This window comes from Mesoplodon bidens, assembly GCF_964165515.1.
Source record: "Mesoplodon bidens genome assembly, chromosome: 2".
NCBI lineage: Eukaryota > Metazoa > Chordata > Mammalia > Artiodactyla > Ziphiidae > Mesoplodon > Mesoplodon bidens.
In genome coordinates, this window is record NC_138177.1 from 8,073,711 (window position 1) to 8,087,866 (window position 14,156).

Here is a 14,156-nt window from a genome sequence, read left to right on the forward strand (position 1 = left end):
CTTGTTTGGGAACACAGTTTCTCCCTTCTAAGGCCTTTCAAAATTGCTCTTGTAAGTTCATAATGCAAATGAAACAAGGGGATAAGTTTATAAGAAAATATCATTAACAATTTTTCTGTTCTTACATTTCATTGTTATGTATGAAATGAAGTACTATAAGCATGGTTGCATCATTGTGAGCCTCAAACTGACCCAAATTTCAATACAATTTAGATTTACTTCAGGCATTTTTCCTTTTTTGTTACTGTATTTTGTATAATCTACCTATACTAAGTTTTACTTAAATTTTCTTCAGTGATTACATATACAAAATTTCTTATTTTGGAAACAGTTTCAATAAAAACGATATAAGGTTACTGATATATAGCTACACATTTAAAATTTTACTATGATTATGTCAAATGTCTAATAATTTAAGTGAAATGGATATTTGTAGCATGCTAATAGATTTTTAAATGTATTACTTAATATATTATTATAATATAATTATATATAGCATATATATTCTGCAAATTATCAAAATATCAAATAATTGGTACTGTCTTTTTATATTTTTTGTCAAATGTTAATGATGACTTTATTCATAATTAACAAAATATAGAGACAATCCAAATATCCATCAACTGGTAAATACATAACCATGATATATACATAGAATGGAACACTACCCAGCAATAAAAAGCCACAGACAATTGATACATGCAACAGCATGGGTGAATCCCAAATACGCTAAGCCAAGTGAAAAGTCTAGACTTAAAAGGCATAATTTGATTTACATAAATTCTGGGAAAGACAATTAATTATAGGGTCATAAAGCATGTCACAGTTGTCAAGGAAAAGGTTTGAGAGAAGGAAGTTGACTAGAAAGAAGAATAAGAAAATTTGCAGAAGTTTTGTTTTTCTGGATATATACCCAGGAGTGGGATTAGTCTTGAAAAGATACATGGACCCCAGTGTTCATAGCAGCACTATTTATAATAGCCAAGACATGGAAACAACCCAAATGCTCATCAACAGAGACTGGCTTAAAAAGATGTGGTATACACACACACACACACACACACACACAATGGAATATTACTCAGCCTTAAAAAAAAGAAGGCAATATTGCCATTTGAAGTGATATGGATGGACCTAGAGAATATTATACTAAGTAAAGTAAGTCAGACAGAGAAAGACAAATACTATGTGATATCACTTACACATGGAGTCTAAAAAATAATACAAATGAATCTATATACAGAACATAAAGGGACTCACAGGCATGGAAAACAAACTTATGGTTACCAAAGGGGAGAGAGTGGGAGGGATAAATTAGGAGTATGGGATTAATAGATACAAATTACTATGCTTAAAACAGATAAGCAACAAGGACTGACTATATAGCACAGGGAACTATATTCAATATTTTGTAATAACTAAAATGGAATATAATTTGAAACATATATATATATAGTTGAATTACTTTGCTGTACACTTGAAACTAACACAATACTATAAATCTACTATACTTCAATAGAAAAGAAAAATAAAACGTTCAAGAAGAATACAATAAAACTGCTGTAAGTCTTGATCGTGGTGGTGGTTACATCTCACAGAACTTGTACAAAAATGGGTGGATTTTACTGTATTAAATTAGACCTCAAAATGTAAAATTTATAATGTGAACTAACAACAACAAAAAGCAATGAACTATAAACAGGAGGGTTACATAATAATAAAAGTAACAATTCGCCAAGAAATTAAAATGGTGAATTAGCTTATCTACCATTAGTATGTTTACCATTTAAGACCTTGTTTTTGATAACTGACCTGCCTACAAAAAAGGATGGTATATAAAATGTAACAATACAATTAACAATTTTAATCGAATAGACATGTATAGAACTATACTCAGTCATGACCCTAGTAGGAAACAGATGGCACATTCAAATAGGTTAATTGAGTACTGTTGACTAAAGAAACTATTTACTGAGTTGTTGGCAGAGTTAAGAGAAATAAACAAGGGAAGATGGTGTTTTCCAGGAGCTAGCTACATGAAATTATTATCCCAAAGTGTAAAGGAGCAAGTGGGGAGAGCATCCCTGAACCCTGTGAAAGACGTAGTTATAGTGATAGCTGCAGAAGACATGCATCTAACAGCATCTGTGGCCTTCAGGGAAAAAATGTAGCTCCCGCAAATCTGTAGCCTCATAGTGGGGGAAGACCAGGAAGACCCTACCTCTACTCTTCTCTTTTTTTTTAATATTTAGGTAAAATGGACACACAAAAAACTGCATATATTTCATGTACACATTTTGATGAGTTTGGATATAAGCACATACTCATGATACTATTACCACAATCAAGGTACTAATCACATCTATCACCTCCAAAAATGTCTGTGTGTGTGTTTTGTGGTAAGAACACTTAACATGAGCTCTACCCTCTCACAAATTTTGAGGTACACAGTATCATTAAATATAGGCAGTGTGTTGTACAACAGATCTCTAAAACTTATTCATCTTCTATAACTGAAACTTTATACCCATTAAGGAAAAACTCCTCACTTCCCCCTCCCCCTAGCTCTTGACAACCACCATGCTATTCTCTGCCTCTAACAGTCTGACTGTTCTAGATCCTATATAAGTGGACACATGCAGTATTTGTCCTTCTGTAATGGCTTATTTCACATAGCATAAAGTCCTGTAGAACCACCCGTGTTGACACAAATGGCAACATGTCCTTTTTTAAGGCTGAATAACACCCTTTGCATACATATGCCACACTTTCTTGATTCATCTGTTGATAGACACTCCCATTTCTTCCATATCTTGGTCATTGTGACTAATGTTACAAATAACATAAGGGTGCAGATATCTCTCTGAGATCCTAATTTCAATTCCTTTGGATATGTATCCAGAAGTAGTACTGCTGGATTACATGGTGGTTATATTTTTAATTGTTTGAGCAACCTCGATAACTATTTTCCATAGCGGCTCACCATTTTGCATTTCCAATAACAGTGTATATGTTTTCTAATTTCTCTACATCCTTACCAACACATCATTTGTTATATATATATATATATATATATATACACACACACACACATAAACACACACATATATATGTATGTGTGTGTATATATATACACACACATATATATGTATGTATATGTATATATACATATATATATATACGTATATATATAAAATGGGCATCCTAACAGGTGTGAGATGAGAGCTCATGTGGTTCAATTTTCATTTCTCTGGTAATTAGTAATGTTGAACACCTCCTCATATACTTCTTGGCCAAGTATATGTCTTCTTGGAGAAATGCTCATTTATTTGCCTATTTTAAAATCAGGCTATTTGGTTTATTTCATTGAGTTGTAAGAGATTCCTATATATTTTGTATACTAACCCCTTATCAGATAGATGGTTGCAAATATTTTCTATCATTTCACAGCTTGCCTTTTCAGTCTGCTGATTATTTGCTATACAGAAGCTTTTGGTTTGAAATAGTCCCACTTGCCTATTATTAGTTTTGTTGCCTGTGCTTTTGGTGTCAAATCCAAGAAACCCCTACCAATATCAAAGTCAAGAAGGTTTTCCCCTGTGTTTTCTTCTGGGAGTTTTAGAGTTTTGTGTCTTACATTTAAGCCTTTAATCCATTTTCAGTTGATTTTTCTGTATGGGGTAAAAAGTCTTTTTCCATTTTTTAAATCAACTTGAAGATGCCTGTATTCTTAATATTTACCCACTTTCCTCAGCAACTGAATTGCCCTTTCAGTAGCTATTCAAGATTCATAGTCTAAAGATAACTGATGCAATATTTATGTAGGTCTTTAAAATTATTGATTACTTTAGCAGAATTCCTATCTGACAGGGAGTTTAAAATGTCAGGAGTTTATGTGTGAAGCCATTGTGAACTCCTTTGAGCTCTCCATAGCCGAAACCGAACCCCTTCCTCTATGCTACCAGAGGATCTCCTGCCTGGCAGTATCACTCTAAAATATTTGTAACATCGCACTGTCTCTGATTACTGGTATACTTGATTTTCCCACTTAGGGAGGAGTTTTGAACTCTGTCTTTATATCCCAACATTGACACAGTTCTAGGCACGGCATATATACTTAATCATTGTTTGTTGAATATGTGCAAAAAAAATGTTTTAGGCACTCAATTTAATTTTTTATATTGTTAAATGATACAATAGTACCAAAGGTCTACTTTTTTCAATTGTCTCTTACTCTGTAATTGCCAAGTTCAAACTATAAATTACTATCTTGCCATTTCAAAGCAATTCAGCAAATAAGTACTAAATACCTCTTATTTTGGTAAATACAATAATGAAAACAATGACCTTACATAGTTGCAACCTAAGAGCAGAAGTAAGCACAAATAGCATTGAAATACAGGTAGAATGTGGCAAGTGTAAAAAAAATATTTAATGCAGAATATTGTTTCAAAACAAAAGATGGAATATTTCTTCTAGAAGTCTTCTTGAAGAAATCTGAATGGATGGGATTTATATACTTTATGGTAGAGAATAGGTAAAGGGATATTACAGGAATATAAAATAATAAGGAGATAGAGTGATCAGAAATTGTCAGAGAGATCTAATTTTAATGAAATGCAGATATATAGGAGCCTTTAATTGGAGGGGGAAAAGTGTGTGTGTGTGTGTGTTCATTAGAGGCAATGAGAATCTAAGCTAGAGCAGTGGCAGTGGGAAGATAGGTTAGAATAACTGTGCTAGAATGTCATGGAAATGAAACTGAAAGGCAGAATATCTGCACATAGTCTGATGCTGTGAGACTAAAAGAGAGAAAAAATAGAAAGAACAGATGAGAGGCCTGAGCATAGGACTGTGTGCAAAAGGTACTTTTAGTAAACATAGTTTTTATGTTTCAGAAATTGATTTTAATAAACATTGGTACAAGATTTTACACTATAAAATTTAACGTTTAATAAATAACATTATGAGTCAAATAGTTAATTTGGTAGTTGTTTTCAATTTCTTCTTTATTCTTTTTGGTTTTTTTTCCTTCTGGAATTCTTAGTACTAAGTTTTTTAAGGGCCTGTGGTTTTTAATAACTGCATTAGCTTCCTTTGTAGTTAATGAATAATACTCTTGCACCTGCCATTAAAGTGGTTATAATTGACTCATCTCACATTTATTCATTTATATCCTATGCAAAAATCTCCAGCTATTAATAAACTTTTTAAGTGATACAATCAATGACTCTCCTAAGAGCCAAGGGAAAAATATAACCCCTCATAATTCAGTACTTTCTGATCCCACTGCATCTTACATCGGGACACTCATAAAAGTGCATAATCTTCTTTCCCTTTATTGTCACTTTGAGCTGCAGCCATTTAAAAGCCAACTTTACATGTTTTATGAGAGCGAAGGTGTGATGCTATGACTTAGGTTCTTTTTATCACTTTTTAGTAATGTGTCTCATAAGTTCCATTGCTTTAGCTTCATAATAACATTTGGGGGAAGGCGTTGTGCCCATACTTTTGCACATTAAATTTGCACTCCAAAGCACATAAAATAAGTGCTTAACTGTTTGATATGTAAGGAGAAAATTGAGCAAGTTAATCCAATAGTACATTAAATTTCTTTACGTACAGATCAATCAACCAACCCAAAGGGACCTGGTAGATAATTTAGTTTATTTCTCTGCCTATAAGCAAATTTCTACATAAACTGTCATATATGTTACAAAGCAAAGGACCAAGGGTTACTTACTTCCTCAATAACACATTTTCATAGTCACCATGTGTTCTTTCTCAAAATGTATTACTGTACTTAACATTCTTCTAACTGTTTCAATAACTTTCAAAAAGAAAAAAAAAATCACCATTTCCCCATCCTCTTATAGAAACCTCACATAGCTGAAGAACAGTAGTAAGAATCCAACAAGCATTTCTTCTCCTAATTAAATGATACCCATTTTTTAGTTTATTAAGGAACCTCCATACTGTTCTCCATAGTGGCTGTATCAATTTACTTGTTTGTTTTTTTGACATTGAGCTGCTTGAGCTGCTTGTATATTTTGGAGATTAATCCTTTGTCAGTTGCTTCGTTTGCAAATACTTTCTCCCATTCTGAGGACTGTCTTTTCATCTTCTTTATGGTTTCCTTTGCTGTGCAAATAGAACTACCATATGACCCAGCAATCCCACTACTGGGCATATACCCTGAGAAAACCGTAATTCAAAATGGTACATGTACCACAATGTTTACTGCAGCACTATTTACAATAGCCAGGACATGGAATCAACCTAAGTGCCCATCAACAGGTGAACGGATAAAGGAGATGTGGCACATATATACAATGGAATATTACTCAGCCATAAAAAGAAACAAAATTGAGTTATTTGTAGTGAGGTGGATGGACCTAGAGTCTGTCTTACATAGTGAAGTAAGTCAGAAAGAGAAAGACAAATACCGTATGCTAACACACATATATGGAATCTAAAAAACTGGTCCTGATGAACCTAGTGGCAGGGCAGGAATAAAGATGCAGATGTAGAGATTGGACCTGAGGACACAGTGGGGGAAGGGGAAGCTGGGATGAAGTAAGACAGTGACATGGACATATATACACTACCAAATGTAAAACTGATAGCTAGTGAGAAGCTGCTGCACAGCACAGGAAGATCAGCTCAATGCTTTGTGATGACCTAGAGGGGTGGGATAGGGAGGGTGGGAGGGAGGGGATATGGGGATATATGTATACTTATAGCTGATTCACTTTGTTGTACAACAGAAACTAACACAACATTGAAAAGCAATTATACTCCAATAAAGATATCAAAATAAATAAATAAATGAGATCCATTTTTTATTTTATTATATATTTTTAAATTATACATTTTAACATATAATCCAAAGAAAAATAGTCTCATGGGAATTTGTCAGTCTAAAACTAATGACTTTACTGAACAACTTCTTAATATCTTTGATTGGATCAAGTGGAGAGTAGACAGCACCTTGTCAATACAATAAGCAGACATTCCTCACTTTAAAATATAACACCGTATCTTAAAACGAAAAAACAACTTACAGACTGGGAGAAGATATTTTCAAATGATGCTACCGACAACAGATTAATTTCCAAAATATACAAACAGCTCATACAGCACAATATCAAAAAAAACCAAACTCACTCAAAAAATGGGCAGAAAACCTAAATAGACATTTCTCCAAAGAAGATATACAGATTGCCAACAAACACATGAAAGGATGCTCAAAATCACTAATCATTAGGGAAATGCAAATCAAAATTACAAAGACATATCACCTCACACCAGTCAGAAAGGCCATGATCAAAAAATCCACAGACAGTAAAGATTGGAGAGGGTGTGGAGAAAAGGGAACCCCCCCTACACAGTTGGTGGGAATGGCAATCGGTACATCCACTATGGAAGAGAGTATGGAGGTTCCTTAGCAAACTAAAAATAGAGCTACCATATGATCCAGCAATCCCACTCCTGAGCATACATCCGGAGAAAACTCTAATAGAATCACAGAAATAGAAAACAAACTTATGGTTAACACAGGGGAGAGCGGGGGTTGAGGGGAGAGATAAATTAGGAGTTTGGGATTAACAGATTATATATATATATATATATAACTAAATCACTATCTGAACACCTGAAATTTACACAACATAGTAAATTAACTATACTTCAATAAAAAACGGTTAAAAATTTTAAAAATTAAAAAATATATAATGACATATCTTTAAATGTGGATATTCTCTTTGCTTTTTACTATAAAATGCAGACTTTTCTTTCTAGTTTGTGCCTATTACCTCTTTGTCCTGTGGGCAGTTATTATAATTTTTTAAACATACAATAAGGGGTTTTTACTTACTAATACACTACAACAGGACACATCACCCTGTTCCCTTAACTCAACTTTTCTCATTAGTATTTACTAGTGAATATCATCCCTGACACTTTCATCAACATTTCCTTTGCACCTCATTATTTCCTTGCACCATTTTCCCCAAGTTTATAGAGTTGTAGCTGCTAGAATTTGGGGTCCTAACTCCAGCTTGAGCTGTGCACTTATAATTCCAAACAGAGCGGGACATGAAACTTTACATGTCTTTACGTGTGTTGTTATTTCAATCAGAAGAGTTTACCTGATATATCAAAGTATGAAAATATACAACTTTTTCAGCTTTTCATCTATAATGGCTACAGTTTAATGATGCCTATAATTAAAAGTAGCTCCTACACATGTAGATTTTCTGTCTTTATTCTCATGTATATTATGATTTAAGAAACCTTATAGGAAAACTGAAATAAAACAATCACATCTAAATTCAGTTCTTTGATGGGGCATTCTATTTTCTGGCTGTCTCAACTCCTCCCCTGTCTGAAAGCAGCCACAGAAAGAGGAAGTTCAGAAACTTGTCACTGTCTCTTCACCCACTGTAATAAACACATGTTTTATTCATTTGTACCTCAATTCCCTGAAGCTGATTAGGAGAAGGTACAATAAGAAAAATGGGTTATAATGTACTGTTGATAAAGACATTGTATTTATTCTTTCAGGAAGAGAATGGCATTTTCCAAAAGCCAACTGATCCAACTGATTAACTTTAATTACAGATATTATGCTATTTTGTGATAGTTATTTTATTTGAACAGTAGGGCATGAAATAAGCTAGAAAAAGAACATTATTCAGAACCACAAAAAGGTGGTTATCATTTTATACAGTTATCACACAGTCATTAGATCAAAATTTGGGAAGATATTAGGAGGCTCATACTTAATTTTTAAGCAGAGGATTTTTAAATAAAAATTAAATACTGTACAACTTTAATGAAAACATAAAAGAGAGGTACACTCTTCTAGCCAGAGCTTAAATAAGAACAAAACTGATGTAAAAATAGACTCTTGGATTTATTGATTATTGCTGTTGAAAAGCAATTAAAATCTTGTTAAATCTATTGAGGATGGGTGGAAAAATTTAGTAACTAAATGTACTGAACATTGGGCCACATGATTTATGTAACTTATTTAGTATTCATAAAATATGAAAGATATTATTTTCATTTTATGCATAAAGAAAAAGAGGAGTTTAAATATGTTTCCCAAAGGCATACATTGAATAAGCAGATATATTTATATTTAAAATTGTGTATATCTCACTATGGAATCCATTTAATGTCTACTAAATGACAAATGTAAAATCAGGGGAAAATGCATATGTCAATGCTTTATATTTTATCAAACATAGAGTGCTTAGTATATGGATAATGATTCAAAGAATTATTTTACATTTTATTCAAGAAATATTAATTGAACACACATGACATGATCATTTTTAGAAGCAGGAAACATATTTGATGACAAAACCTTAATGGTGGGGATATAAAGGATAACAAAATCCATGGCCAGTCTATGCTGGAAATACAAGCCGTTAGAAAGTGCAGGACCTCATTATGCTTAGACTGAAAGACACCTATTTGCTGACTCATTAGCATGAATTAAATAAACAACAAAACCTTTTATTTGCACCAGTTTTGATATTTAACCAGCTCTCAGATATTTGCATTATTTATTAAACAAAGGGCAGTCTGATCCATTTTGGTGATCATAGTCAAAGAGAATATTGATAATTTGTGGATCCATGCAAGAAAAGTACCAAAGGGAAAAGCTGAGGCGGTAGGCAGGAGAGATCATGTTTTGTGACTGAATAAATTACTGGTCCTCATACTTTACTCTTCAGAGTGGTATCATATATTTGAGTCTTGCTGTGTCCTCTTATTGGTCAGAATGTCCATCCCTACCATTGGATTTTGGGCTTTGCCATATAACTTGTTTTAGCCGATGACATGTTAATGGATGTGACTTTAGCTTTAAAAAGCTGTTTGGGAGAGGAGCTTCAAGATGGCAGAAGAGTAAGACGTGGAGATCACCCTTCTCCCCACAAATACATCACAAATACATCTACACGTGGAACAACTCCTACAGAACACCTACTGAACGCTGGCAGAAGACCTCAGACCTCCCAAAAGGCAAGAAACTCCCCCACGTACCTGGGTAGGGCGAAAGAAAAAAGAAAAAACAGAGACAAAAGAATAGGGACGGGACCTGCACCAGTGGGAGGGAGCTGTGAAGGAGGAAAGGTTTCCACACACTAGAAGACCCTTCGCGGGCGGAGACTGCAGGTGGCGGAGGGGGAAAGCTTCGGAGTAGCGGAGGAGAGCACAGCAACAGGGGTGCGGAGGGCAAAGCGGAGAGACTCCTGCACAGAGGATCAGTGCCGACCAGCACTCACCAGCCCGAGAGGCTTGTCTGCTCACCCGCCGGGGCGGGCGGGGCTGGGAGCTGAGGCTTGGGCTTCGGTCGGAGCACAGGGAGAGGACTGGGGCTGGCGGCGTGAACACAGCCTGAAGGGGGCTAGTGCGCCACGGCTAGACGGGAGGGAGTCCGGGAAAAAGTCTGGAGCTGCCGAAGAGACAAGAGACCATTGTTTCCTGGTGCGCAAGGAGAGGGTATTCAGAGAGCTGCTTAAAGGAGCTCCAGAGACGGGTGCGAGCCACGGCTGTCAGCGCGGACCCCAGAGACGGGCATGAGACGCTAAGGCTGCTGCTGCCACCACCAAGAAGCCTGTGTGCGAGCACAGGTCACTATCCACACCTCCCCTCCTGGGAGCCTGTGCAGCCCACCACTGCCAGGGTCCCGGGATCCAGGGACAACTTCCCCGGGAGAACGCATGGCGCGCCTCAGGCTGGTGCAACGTCAAGCCGGCCTCTGCCACCAGGCTCGCCCCGGATCCGTGCCCCTCCCTCCCCGCCACCTGAGTGAGCCAGAGCCCCCGAATCAGCAGCTGCTTTCACCCTGTCCTGTCTGAGCAAAGAACAGATGCCCTCAGGCGACCTACACACAAAGGCGGGGCCAAATCTAAAGCTGAACGCCAGAGCCATGCGAACAAACAGGAGAAAGGGGTAAGACAGGAATAAAGACACAGACCTACTAGAGAATGGACTTGAGGATATGGGGAGGGGGAAGGGTAAGCTGTGACAAAGCAAAAGAGAGGCATGGACATATATACACTACCAAACGTAAGGTAGATAGCTAGTGGGAAGCAGCCACATAGCACAGGGAGATCAGCTCAATGCTTTGTGATGACCTAGAGGGGTGGGATAGGGAGGGTGGGAGGGAGGGAGACGCAAGAGGGAGGGGATTGGGAACATATGTATATGTATAATTGATTCACTTTGTTATAAAGCAGAAACTAAAAAAAAAAAAGAAAGTTATAGAGGCAAAATAATTATAAGGATCAAACTTATCTGTATTTGAATCTAGACTTTGCAATTACTTGTTATGCTATGTCTAAACCCTCTACACTCAGTTCTTTATCTATAAATTGTGATAAATATACTCAGTTCTCAAGATTAAAAAAAAAGAGAGAGAGAAAGGGAAATCTCTCCCAGCAGCCTCAGGAGCAGCGGATTAAATCTCCACAATCAACTTGATGTGCCTGCATCTGTGGAATAACTGAATAGACAACGAATCATCCCAAATTGAGGAGGTGGACTTTGGGAGCAACATTATATATATATATTTTTTTCCCTTTTTCTCTTTTGTGAGTTTGTATATGTATGCTTCTGTGTGTGATTTTGTCTGTATAGCTTTACTTTTACCATTTGTCCTAGAGTTCTGTCTGTCCATTTTATTTTTGTATGTTTTATTACTTAAAAATTTTTTTTCTTAATAATTATTTTTTATTTTTTACTTTAATAACTATTTTATTTTATTTTATTATCTTTTCTTCCTTCCTTCCTTTCTTTCTTTCCTTCCTTCCTTCTTTCTTTCTTTCTTTCTTTTTTCCCTCCCTTTTCTTCTGAGCCATGTGGAGGACAGGCTCTTGGTGCTCCAGCCAGGCGTCAGGGCTGTGCCTCTGAGGTGGGAGAGCCAACTTCAGGACACTGGTCCACAAGAGACCTCCCAGCTCCATGTAATATCAAATGGCAAAAATCTCCCAGAGATTTCCATCTCAACACCAACACCCAGCTTCACTCAACAACCATCAAGCTACAGTGCAGGACACCCTATGCCAAACAACTAGCAAGATAAGAACACAACCCCATCCATTAGCACAGAGGCTGCCTAAAATCAATAAGGCCACAGACACCGCAAAAACACCACCAGACGTGGACCTGCCCACCAGAAAAAGATCCAGCCTCATCGACTAGAACACAGGCACCAGTCCACTCCACCAGGAAGTCTACACAACCCACTGAACCAACCCTAGCCACTGGAGCAAACACCAAAAACAACAGGAACTACAAACTTGCAGCCTGCGAAAAAGAGACCCCAAACACAGTAAGTTAAACAAAGTGAGAAAACAGAGAAACACACAGCAGATGAAAGAGCAAGGCAAAAACCCACCAAAACTAACAAATGAAAATAGGCAGTCTACCTGAAAAAGAATTCAGAATAATGATAGTAAAGATGATGCAAAATCTTAGAAATAGAATGGAGAAAATAAAAGAAACGTTTAACAAGGACCTACAAGAACTAAAGAGCAAACAAACAATGATGAACAACACAAAAAATGAAATTAAAAATTCTCAAGTGCTCATGGAACATTCTCCAGGATAGATCATAACTTGGGTCACAGATCAAGCCTTGGTAAATTTAAGAAAATTGGAATCATATCAAGTATCTTTTCTGACCACAATGCTATGAGACTAGATATCAATTACAGGAAAAAATCTGCAAGAAATACAAACACACGCAGGCTAAACAACACACTACTTAATAGCCAAGAGATCACTGAAGAAATCAAAGAGGAAATCAAAAAACACCTAGAAATAAATGACAGTGAAAACATAATGACCCAAAACCTATGAGATGCAACAAAAGCAATTCTAAGAAGGAAGTTTATAGCAATACAATCCTACCTTAAGAAACAAGAAACATTTCAAATAAAGAACCTAACCTTACACCTAAAGCAATTAGAGAAAGAAGAACAAAAACACCCAAAAGTTAGCAGAAGGAAAGAAATCATAAAAATCAGATCAGAAGTAAATGAAAAAGAAATGAAGGGAATGATAGCATAGATCAATAAAACTAAAAGCTGGTTCTTCGAGAAGATAAACAAAATCGATAAACCATTAGCCAGACTCATCAAGAATAAAAGGGAGACAACTCAAATCAATAGATTTAGAAATGAAAAAGGAGAAGGAACAACTGACACTGCAGAAATACAAAGGATCATGAGAGATTACTACAAGCAACTATATGCCAAAAAAATGGACAACTTGGAAGAAATGGACAAATTCTTAGAAATGCATAACCTTCTGAGACTGAACCAGGAAGAAATAGAAACTATGAACAGACCAATGACAAGCACTGTAATTGAAACTGTGATTAAAAATCTTCCAACAAACAAAAGCACAGGACCAGATGGCTTCACAGGCGAATTCTATCAAACATTTGATAAGAACTAACACCTATCCTTCTCAAACTCTTCCAAAATATATCAGTGGAAGGAAGAGTCCCAAACTCATTCTACGAGGCCATCATCACTCTGGTACCAAAACCAGACAAAGATGTCAGAAAGAAAGACAACTACAGGCCAATATCACTGATGAACATAGATGCAAAAAACCTCAACAAAATATTAACAAACAGAATCCAACAGCACATTCAAAAGGTCATACACTATGATCAAGTGGGGTTTATCCCAGGAATCCAAGGCTTCTTTAATTTACACAAATCAATCAATGTGATAGACCATATTAACAAACTGAAGGAGAAAAATCATATGATCATCTCAATAGATGCAGCAAAAGCTTTCAACAACATTCAACACCCATGTATGATAAAAACCCTCCAGAGGGCTTCCCTGGTGGCGCAGTGGTTGAGAGTCCGCCTGCCAATGCAGGGGACACGGGTTCGTGCCCCCGTCTGGGAAGATCCCACATGCCGCGGAGTGGCTAGGTCCGTGAGCCATGGCCGCTGAGCCTGCGCGTCCGGAGCCTGTGCTCCGCAACGGGAGAGGCCACAACAGTGAGAGGCCCGCGTACCGCCAAAAAAAAAAAAAAAAAAAAAAAAAAAAACCCTCCAGAAAGTAGGCATAGAGGGAACTTACCCCAATATTATAAAGTCCATATATGACAAACCC